This window comes from Gnatocerus cornutus, unplaced genomic scaffold, assembly GCF_029298725.1.
Source record: "Gnatocerus cornutus isolate USDA-ARS CGAHR unplaced genomic scaffold, icGnaCorn1.1 ctg00000266.1, whole genome shotgun sequence".
NCBI classification, from domain to species: domain Eukaryota; kingdom Metazoa; phylum Arthropoda; class Insecta; order Coleoptera; family Tenebrionidae; genus Gnatocerus; species Gnatocerus cornutus.
Genome location: NW_028275585.1, coordinates 31,588 through 42,413, shown reverse-complemented (window position 1 = coordinate 42,413; position 10,826 = coordinate 31,588).

Genomic DNA, 10,826 nt, shown 5'->3' with positions numbered 1-10,826 from the left:
TCCCATTTTGAAACCGGGGAAAAACCCCAATGCACCAAACGCATACAGACCAATTAGCCTTCTACCAACAATATCAAAAGTTGCGGAAAAGGTAATCCAAAAACGAATTAATAAGCACATTAAAGAAAACAAAATTTTACCGCCAGAGCAATTTGGTTTTCGGGAACGACATAATACCACACAGCAAGTCCTCAGACTAATAAATGACATAACCAATAATTACAACACGAAAAGCATAACAGCAATGACATGTCTTGATATTGAAAAAGCATTTGATAAAGTCTGGACAAAAGGACTAATTTACAAAATGATTCAATTGAAGTTCCCGACGCACATTACTAAATTAATAAACTCGTACTTAACAGAGAGAAAGTTCAGAGTAAAGGTAGAAGGCGAAAAGTCGGAAATGAAATCAATAAATGCGGGAGTCCCACAAGGCTCAGTGCTTGGGCCAATACTATTTAATATTTACATTCATGACATCACTAAATTCGCACAAACCAATTTAGCTTTGTACGCGGACGACACCGCCATCTACGCTAAGTCTCATTCGGGTCAGGTCGCACTCAAACAAGTTCAGATCCACATTAATCAACTCGAGAAATTCTACGCGAAATGGAAGATTAAACTCAACGCGGACAAAACGGAAACGGTCATTTTTGCAAAAAGATTCACCGGGCTAAAGATCAATAAAAAACTAAAGGTAGGGGACAGTGAAATTGAAATTAAGAACTCTGTGAAATATCTAGGAGTCACCCTAGACAAAAGGCTAAACCTAAATGAACACATAAAGAAAACGAGACAAAAAGGTGAAGCCGTCCTCAAGCAATTGTACCCATTGTTGGTCAAAAACAACTATCTAAACACGAAAAATAAGTTGCTTCTGTACAAATGCATCTTACGCCCCATCATAACATACGCAGCGCCCATCTACCGGCACAAACCACACACTCCACTAATTCCTTTGCAAAGATTTCAAAATAAATGCTTAAGACTTGCCCTTAACGCAGACAGATACACTCCGCTCCGTCAACTTCATCAGGACGCGAATCTTCCACTCCTACACCATTACATCCATTCCCTTTCCGATAAATTCTACGAGAAGCAGGTGCGGCACGTACCTCTTCTCAAACAATCCCTCAAACACCCAGCAGGAACTCACAAGTTCCCGCACTCGGGTGTCCCCAATCTAGACCGGATAATCCGCTGAATTTTGTTACAGGCAAAAGGCAGCGGAAGAAGAACCGTAAACGGCAATCGACCAGCCACTGACCATATCGGAACAGGAGTCCAGGAGCCCCCTGGAACATCAATCCGAGGATCAGGAGTCCCCGGAGCCCCTGAAACCTCACCACTAGACCATACCGAACCAGGAGCCCAGGAGCTCCCTGGAAACAGAAACCGGACCGGAAGTCCAAGACCTCTTTGAGGTCACACTGTAAATAGTTTTTAAATATCCTTTGTACATAGTAGATAATAAGGTTAGGGTTTTTACTAAAATTTCATTTTCCCTAAATTAAGGTAACCGATAAGTAGGCTAAACACCACATATGTATGCAACCAAGGTTGCCGGTGAGCCATAAAATAAATGTAATATCTTAGATTGTATAATAAATGTAGGCTAGGTTAAGGCATCAGCGCACACATTAGCATAAGTTAATCTTAAGTGTGATATGTATTATCTTAGTGATTGCATGCGTAACTTCAACCGAATAAAAATCCTGTTGAATTTGAATTTGGTTCTCGTCCGATCACCGAAGTCAAGCAACGTCGGGCGCGGTCAGTACTTGGATGGTGACCGCTTGGGAACACCGCGTGCCGTTGTCTCTACTCTTTTCTTTTTTTATTAACATTTCTGATGTCAAACTTTTTTTAAATATATTTTTCACTATTTATATTTTCTCTCATGAACTTATATAGTATGAAGACGAAAATTTTTAATTCGTTCGAGTTGAATTTGTGGTTCTGAAAAGAACCGATTTTTTTCTTTTTTTTCCAACCAACTTCCAAGCTGCTCGAGGAGGATTTATTTTGAACTGGTGTATTTGGTGACGGCCTTGGTTCCTTCAGAAACGGCGTGCTTCGCCAATTCACCGGGCAAAAGAAGACGCACCGCCGTCTGGATCTCCCTGCTGGTTATGGTCGAACGTTTGTTGTAATGAGCGAGGCGACTGGCTTCAGCAGCTATACGTTCGAAGATGTCGTTCACGAAACTGTTCATGATAGACATAGCCTTGCTGGAGATACCGGTATCGGGATGGACCTGCTTCAACACCTTGTAAATGTAGATGGCGTAACTCTCCTTCCTCCTGCGCTTCTTTTTCTTGTCGCTCTTCGAGATGTTCTTTTGAGCTTTTCCGGCCTTCTTGGCCGCCTTACCGCTGGTCTTGGGTGGCATTCTCTTCTAGTCGTCGAGTTAAAAAAACGTTTAAAAACAGAAAACGAGACAGACACGACGTGCACGTTACGACGAGTATACTCGATCTAAAACGCCGCACATCATCATTTGGTCTGTGGTTACTTTTTCGTGGTCTCACGATCTTCGTGTTCTTCCACAGTCATGGATCCTTTTCTTCGGTGGTTTTCTTCTTTCTTCTTGTTTTCTTCGGTGGCCTATTGTTTCGGTGGTTTTTCTTCTTTCTTCTTCGGTGGGTCTTGTGTTTCCAGTGTGGGACCTTTTCTTCTTCTTCTTCTTCTTTCTTCTATTCTTCTTCCATTGCGAGTCTTGGCCTCTTGAATCTTCTCGTGGTGGTTTCCTCTGTTTGCTTCCGAATTGTTGGGTTGTCATGTTCTGCTGCCTTCTCGAAGTGCCTCCTGGCGATCTTCTGGATGACATCTTCAATGGGTGGAATCTTCAGTCGTTGTGGATTTGTTCGTTGGTCATGAACCATGGGGCGTCGATGGCGTTCCTCAGGGTCCTGTTCTGCACGATTTGGAGTTTCTTCTTTCTTCTTTCGTCTGCTTGGTTCCAGGTTGGTGCTCCGTACGTCATGGTGGGCCTAATAACAGAAGTGTAAATACGTATTTTGTTTTCAATACTTACCTTACTCCTCCGGTTGAGGAGTGGGTAGAGTTCCTGGTTGATCCTTTTCGCCTTGATTTCCGCTTCGTTGATGTGCTTCTGGAAGTCAAGTTTTTGGTCCATGGTGATTCCAAGGTACTTGACTTCCGTCTTCCATGGGATGTCTTCTTCGCTGAACTTGATGCTTCTTATTGGTTTGTGCTTCTTTGGTCTCTTCGTGAAGATGATTCCGTTGCTCTTCTTCCCGTTGACTTTGATCTTCCATTTTTCTGTCCATTTTTCGATTTCCTCCAGGTGGGTGTTGATCTTCTTGGCGAGTCCTGCGGTGTGTCTTCCTTGGGCCAGGATGGCCGTGTCGTCCGCGAACGTAGCGATGACGGTGTCATCCGTCGTTGGAACGTCCGCGGTGTAGAGCAAATACAGGAGCGGCCCTAGGACAGAACCCTGAGGGACTCCTGCTTTGCTCCACTTCTTGGTGGATTCCTCTTCGTTGACTTTGACCTGAAAACAGCGATTAGTAAGGTACGAGTGGATTAACTTACCGTAGGCCAACGGGATCCGGAAATCGATAAGTTTCCGGACGAGTCCTTGGTGCCAGACTCTGTCGAAGGCCTTTTCGATGTCCAAAAAGACTCCTGTTGTCACTTTTGAGACGTTGAATCCTTGGATGATGAAGTCTGTGATCCTTGTTGTTTGGTGGATGGTTCCGTGTCTTCTTCTGAATCCGTGTTGTTCTTCCGGGATGATTTTTCTTTCTTCAATTACTTCGAGAATTCTTCTTTGGATGACTCGTTCGGCTACCTTGCTCAGACTGGAGAGCAGACTGATGGGTCGGTAGCTGGCGGGGTCCTTCTTCTTCTTTCCTGGTTTGTGGATCATGATGATTCTTGCTTCCTTCCATGCTTCCGGGAACTTCCGGAGACCTAAAATTGCATTGGTTATTTTCAGTAGTGCTTGTTTACCTACCTGTGGCAATTTTTGGATTGCCGTGTTGGTGATTCCGTCCTTTCCCGGAGCTTTCTTCGGGTTGAGGTCCTTGATGATTCTTTCGATTTCTTCTCGGTTGCTTCATCCATCCTGTACCCTTCTGGTACCTGGAGGTGATGCTGGACGTTCTGGTCGGTTTCCATCTCGAAGTTCCTGTCCTGTGAGGGGTTGTTGGTGAATTGTTCTTCCATCTTCTCCGCGAAAACTTCTGCCTTCTCCCTGTCTTCGTACGCCGTTCCGGTTTCCGTTTCGAGGGGGGGGATTTTCTTCTCTTTTCTTCCTCAGTGCTCTTGCCATTCTCCATGGTGGATGATCTTCTTCGTTGAGTTCTTCCATTTTTCTTTCCCACTTCCGGTTTTCTTCTTCCCTGAGAATCCGGCTGAGTTCGTGGTTCCATCTGTTGAGTTCGCTCTTGTCCTGTGGTGCGAGGGTTCTCTGAAACACTTTTTTAGCTTTTCTTTTTTTCTTGACGATCTCTTTGATCTCGTCGCGAACTTCTTCTCTGGTATTTCATATTGAATCTTACTCGTTTTGGATTTTTCCATCGCTGATTGAATGGCTCCTTCAAGTTTCTTCGTTGCTTCTTCTAGTTCTTCTCCGTTGTTGATGTCGATTTCTTCGATGGTGAAGTTTTCTTCGTACTTGTTCCAGTTGACCTTCTCGATGATCCTTGGTTCTCGCTTTCGGCTTCCGTCCAGCGTCAGCACGATCGGGTTGTGATCGGAACTGAGCTCGTCTTCCACTTCCAGCTTGAACCTTTTGTTGATGTCCTTGATGATTCCGATGTCCAGGATGTCCGGCTGTCCACAGTTTCCAGGGCGGGTATCTTGTCGGCTCATCTGTGGAAATAACGGTGAGTGTTCGATTTTCTACGTACCTTAAAAGTTTTCTTCCTTGCGTGTTGGTGATTTTGCTGTTCCAGACGATGTGTTTGGCGTTGAAGTCGCCCATTGCGATCGTCGGTTCCCTCCTTTTGAAGATTTCGTCGAGTTCCTCTTCGTCGATTGGTGCTCCTGGCGGCGAGTAAACCGCGAACAACGCGAGTTTACCGCTCTTCGTGGAGACCACGATTCCGGTTTGTTCCACGTTTTCATTGGCGGCTGTGTTGTTGAGTGGGTGGTGCTGGATGTTCTTCCTGATGAGAATGGCCACACCCCCTCCTTGTCTGTTTTCTCTGTCTTTTCTAAAACAATAAAAATGTTGAAATTTTAAACTGTCCTTACCTGATAGATGGGTCTCATTTAAGAGGGCCACATCTATTTCCTTCTCCTTGAGGAAGAGCTCCAGCTCTTGCTTCTTATTCTTGATCCCATCTGCGTTCCAGGCGGCGATTTTCAAACCGTCCGCCAGTTGTTTCTTCATTTTTTCTTTTTTCTTACTCCCACTCAAAGTGTTCTTCTTAATTCGCGGTCATCCTGATGATGCGACCGATGGTTTTGTGGAATTGGAGGATTTCCTCATCCGTTGGATTTTTAGCCTGAAATTGAATCAATAGAGATGACAGTTCTTCAGCTAACTTACCTGTGTCCGTTTTTGGGGCGGACTTTGATTCCGATTTTTTGGAGGAGTGTGGTTTCTCCTCTTCTTTTTTCTTCCTTTCCTCCTGCTGAATTTCCTTGAGTGTTGGTTGCGGCTTCTTCGGGATTTCGGCCCACTTCTTCGGTTCCCTTGACTTCTCCATTCCTGGCCGCTCGGGACACCTTCTCCAGGCGGAGATGTGCTCTCCCCCGCAGTTGGCGCACTTCGCGGCCGTTGTCCTTTGCTTCGTGCACTCGTGTGTGCTGTGATTGCCGGCGCACTTCATGCAGCGGTATTCTGCAAAGCAGTTCCGCTGCACGTGCCCGAACAATTGGCACCGGTGGCACTGCAGTGCCTCCGTGCGCGCCCTCAGCGCCTCGACGGTGACGCACAGACCTAAAATGTTCCTTTTATTATATATCGACTTGTAATCCTTACCAATCTCCACGATGACACACTGTCGTGGTTTCCCTTCTCGATTTTTCATCCGACGGACCATTTCCGCCGGATATCCTTCTTGATGCAATTCTTCTTTGATTTCTTCCTCTGTGACTTCTTGCGGGACTCCTTTGATCACCACCTTCAGTCGCCTTTCTTCCCTGAGTTGGTGAGTGTGGAATTCCTGGCCTTCTTCCTTCAGGAACCGGTACATTGCCCGGTAATCCTGTACCGTTTCCGGCTGGATTTTGATTCCTTCCCTCGTTGACGTTGCCTTCGTCCAGTTTATGTGCTTCCTTTTGAGAGCGGCGCAAACTCTCGTCCACTTCGTTCGGTCTCTTAAAATGATCGGTGTAGTATTTTGTCCAGAATTATCACCTACCTTATTCCGGCGCGGTTCGTCCTCTTTTGTTTCCTTTTCTTCGGTCTTCTCGTTTTCCGGTTCGTCTTGATGGTCGTCGTTGCGGAGTTTTTCGAAGATGTTCTTCGTCTCCACGGGTTTGGGGGTTTTCGGAGTCGATCTTTTCGACGTTCTTTTGGGGTTTTCGTACCCTTCTTCTTGTTCTTCCTTCGATTGTCTCTTCTTTCCTTTCTTCTTGGCTTCACCCTCTTCGCGGACTTCCACGTCCATTTCCGGGTCGGAGTCGATGGGGGCCGAATTGGGTTGGGGCTCAGACGTTGACGGGGCACCCATTGCGACGAGAAATTCCCGACGCATGGCGATCACTTCCATCAAGCGATCCAAGGTGTCCACCGTCATGGTGTTGAGGTCCCAGGTACCAGATGCGGCCATTTCGAAAGATGGTTTGGAGATTTGTGGCTTCGAGCGAATTCACAAGTGATGTTCTCAGCACGACAGGTCGTCAGAGAATAACGCCGCACACCTAAAATCCCTCTATTTATAACGAGCGAGCGACAAACAGGCGCTCCGCCTTAGTTCGTCGTTCGACCATTGCCCTAACGAGATGGCGCTGTACCGACCATATAAATTTCTAGCCTTCGCCGCGTTCGGCATTTATTTCAAGCCGTACGTTTGTCAGTGCGCTTCGTGTCAGTCGCAGTAGGTGTTTTGCTGTTTATATCGTATAACAACATGTCCGGAAGAGGAAAAGGAGGTAAAGTGAAGGGAAAGGCGAAGTCTCGTTCCAGTCGTGCCGGACTTCAGTTTCCCGTCGGCAGAATTCATCGTCTTCTGCGTAAAGGAAACTACGCCGAAAGAGTGGGTGCAGGTGCTCCCGTTTATTTGGCGGCCGTAATGGAATATCTAGCCGCCGAAGTTCTCGAATTGGCAGGAAACGCCGCCAGAGATAACAAGAAAACCCGTATCATTCCGAGACATCTTCAATTGGCTATAAGGAACGACGAGGAGTTAAACAAGCTCCTTTCCGGCGTTACCATCGCCCAAGGCGGTGTCTTGCCCAACATCCAGGCGGTGTTGTTGCCCAAGAAGACCGAAAAGAAGCCTTAAATTTAATTCTTCGCCGCCGTCATCTCGAACGAAAAACAAAAAACTTTTATAAAAACCATCTTCACATCGGCCCTTCTCAGGGCCAAAAATTCAACTCGAACGAATTGATTTTTTCGCCAAAATACAACAACCTATGAGAATCATGTTAAAAAAGTCTTTTAGATATTTTAAAGTTAAACCGATCAATTAATTCATTATACGAGCGTAGACTGAACGGAAGATTTTCGATTACATTCAACCAAGAAAGATGATTTTTTACGACTTTTCATCGTAATTTTTAGAAAAATTCAATGCCCGACTAAAGCACGAACTCGACAACTCTATCTATAATAATTTATTGATTATCTAATTCAAGAAACATTCCGATTCGTCGTAAATTTCTTCACATTTCGCACATTAATCTGTTAAGAACATACACACACACACCGGTCGCCTATACGTGCTCTCCGTCTCGATAATTTCTTGCAGCAGCAGTCGTCAGCGGTGAGCCGTAATACTACAATCAATCGTTTTATTTGCTATGAGATTTTGTTTCAAGTCACGTCTGAGGAGAGTAACTCTACCCCATATTGGACATAACCTCAAATATACTCTTCGTGGCAAAAACGTTCTTTAACGATGGTCATTCTAACCTAAAACTGCTGTCAAAATTGTCAAAGTCGCCGCCTGGATCACAAATTAAAATGATCACTCACTCCGTACGATTTTCATTTCGATTTGAAGACAAACACACAATTGAGCAACATATTTAATTCGTTTGATTTATTTTGTGGTTCTGAAAAGAACCGTTTTTTTTTGTTTGTTTGTTTGCTTGCCTGCGGGGGGTTTGTTGTTATTCCTCTGAGGATGCGGATACACGTCATAAAATGATAAAATTAACCGCCGAAACCGTAAAGGGTACGACCTTGACGTTTCAGGGCGTAGACGACGTCCATGGCGGTGACGGTCTTACGTTTTGCGTGTTCGGTGTAAGTTACGGCGTCACGGATGACGTTCTCGAGGAAGACCTTCAACACACCTCTGGTTTCTTCGTAGATGAGACCGGAAATACGTTTCACACCACCACGACGAGCCAATCTTCTGATCGCCGGTTTCGTTATACCTTGGATGTTATCGCGTAGAACTTTGCGATGACGTTTGGCGCCACCTTTTCCCAATCCTTTGCCACCTTTACCACGACCGGTCATCTTGATAAAATTAGGAAATTCTTCGTACAAAACGACGTAGCTTCGACCAAGTTCGTTATGGAACTAACGTCAAAATTTCATTCCGCGGGACTATTTATAAGTTACGGCAGCTCCACCTCGCGTTAAAAACGAATCCACCAATGGCGTCGCCGTATGACTCATCGAGTTTATAAAACGGCCGTTGGCGCGACGAAAATTTTCAGTTGACTTTCGAACGTTCGTACGTACGGTCGGTCGTTCGGTCGAAGCAAGCAAGCAAGCCACTACCTACGTTAATTCTTTTCATTTGATTCATCCGATATCCGAGATGGCGAGAACTAAACAGACGGCTCGTAAATCTACCGGTGGCAAGGCACCTAGAAAACAGTTGGCCACGAAGGCGGCCAGAAAAAGCGCTCCCGCCACCGGAGGTGTCAAGAAACCTCACCGTTACAGGCCCGGTACGGTCGCCCTTCGTGAGATTCGTCGTTATCAAAAAGAGCACTGAACTTTTGATCCGCAAGCTGCCTTTCCAACGTCTCGTCCGAGAGATCGCCCAAGATTTCAAGACCGATCTCCGTTTCCAAAGTTCGGCCGTGATGGCACTTCAAGAAGCCAGCGAGGCTTATCTCGTCGGCCTCTTCGAAGACACCAACTTGTGCGCCATCCACGCCAAACGTGTCACCATCATGCCGAAAGACATCCAATTGGCGAGACGCATTCGTGGCGAGAGGGCTTAAATTTCCTCCATCCATCCATCCATCCATCCGATCCGACCATCTAGAATTAACAAATTCTTCATCTTCGAAGGTGTTAAAAGAAGAAAAAAAAAAATCGGTTCTTTTCAGAACCACAATTATTTTCCAACGAATTGAAAATTTATCGTTCGCGCATGCAACTTTTTGAGAAAAAAAAAAAAAAAAAAAAAAGTTAGGTTATGTGATTTATTCACAAAATTCGTACTTACATAAAACGATAAACTTTTGCTTTTTTCTTTCACATTAAATTTTCTTTTAACTGAGACTATTTGAAACATTATTATATAATAAAGTTTATCATTCTTTGTAATAACACTGTTTCGACAGTCAAATGAATAGACAAGAAAATCAAATGAAAGTATGTATCTCCTCAACAGAATGTGCATTGTCCAAGCGAATCTTTCGTTCGTTTCTTGAAAATAATTGTGGCCCTGAAAAGGGCCATTTATTTGTATCGATGGTGCCCCTACGTCGATATATACGATCGGAGCACGTTCCCGAAACCACCAGGACGTCGTCGTCGTTGAAAAAATTAAATCATCGTCGTCGACTTTTCACTTCTTTCTCTTGGGTGAAGCGGTTTTTTTCGCTTTGGCGGTGACGGCTTTGGCCGTTTTCGGTTTCGGCGCTTTCGGTTTCTTGGTTGGACCGGCCTTGTTGGATTTCTTCGCTTTCGATGGCGTCTTGGGTTTGACGGGCGATCTGGAGGCGGCGCTGGCTTTCTTTTCGGGAGCGGACGCAGCCTTTCTAGCCTTCGATACGGCGACGCTCTTCTTTTCGGCGGCAGTTTTCTTAGACTTGGCCGAAGCGGCGGGGGCGGCCTTCTTACCGGCTTTTGAGGCGGATCCTTTTTCGGCGGACGTCGGCGCTGACGCGACGGAACGTTTAGCAACGCCCGTCTTCTTGGATTTCGCCGATGACGACGCGGTCGCAGCGGCAGATCTCTTTTTCGTGGCGGACGGAGCCTTAGCTGCACCGGTGACGGCAGAAGCCAACTTGAACGAACCGGAAGCTCCTTTTCCTTTGGTTTGGACCAACGAACCGGATGCGACGGGCGCCCTTAAGGTACTTCTTGATGAAAGGCGCAAATTTTTCCGCGTCGACTTTGTAGTTGGCCGCGACATATTTCTTGATCGCCTGCAACGAAGAACCGCCGCGTTCCTTCAAGCCTTTGATGGCGTTGGTGACCATCTCCGAAGTGGGCGGATGAGAAGGTTTGCTTCTCGGATTTTTGGGCTTCTTCTCCTTCTTCACCGGTGAGGAGCCGGAAGTGGCACCGGCGACCGTCGAAGCTGCTTGATTTTCTACGTCGGCCATATTTTCGTCTATCGCGCGCGCGTTTTTTTCTTTTTATTATAGGTAGGCTTATTCTTCGGTGAAAGAACGAATGAACTTTACAGAACGAATTGGGCGCCAAAGTCAAAGTGTTGGCGCGTTCGAAAACGCGCGGACCGCGGACTAAACGAGAG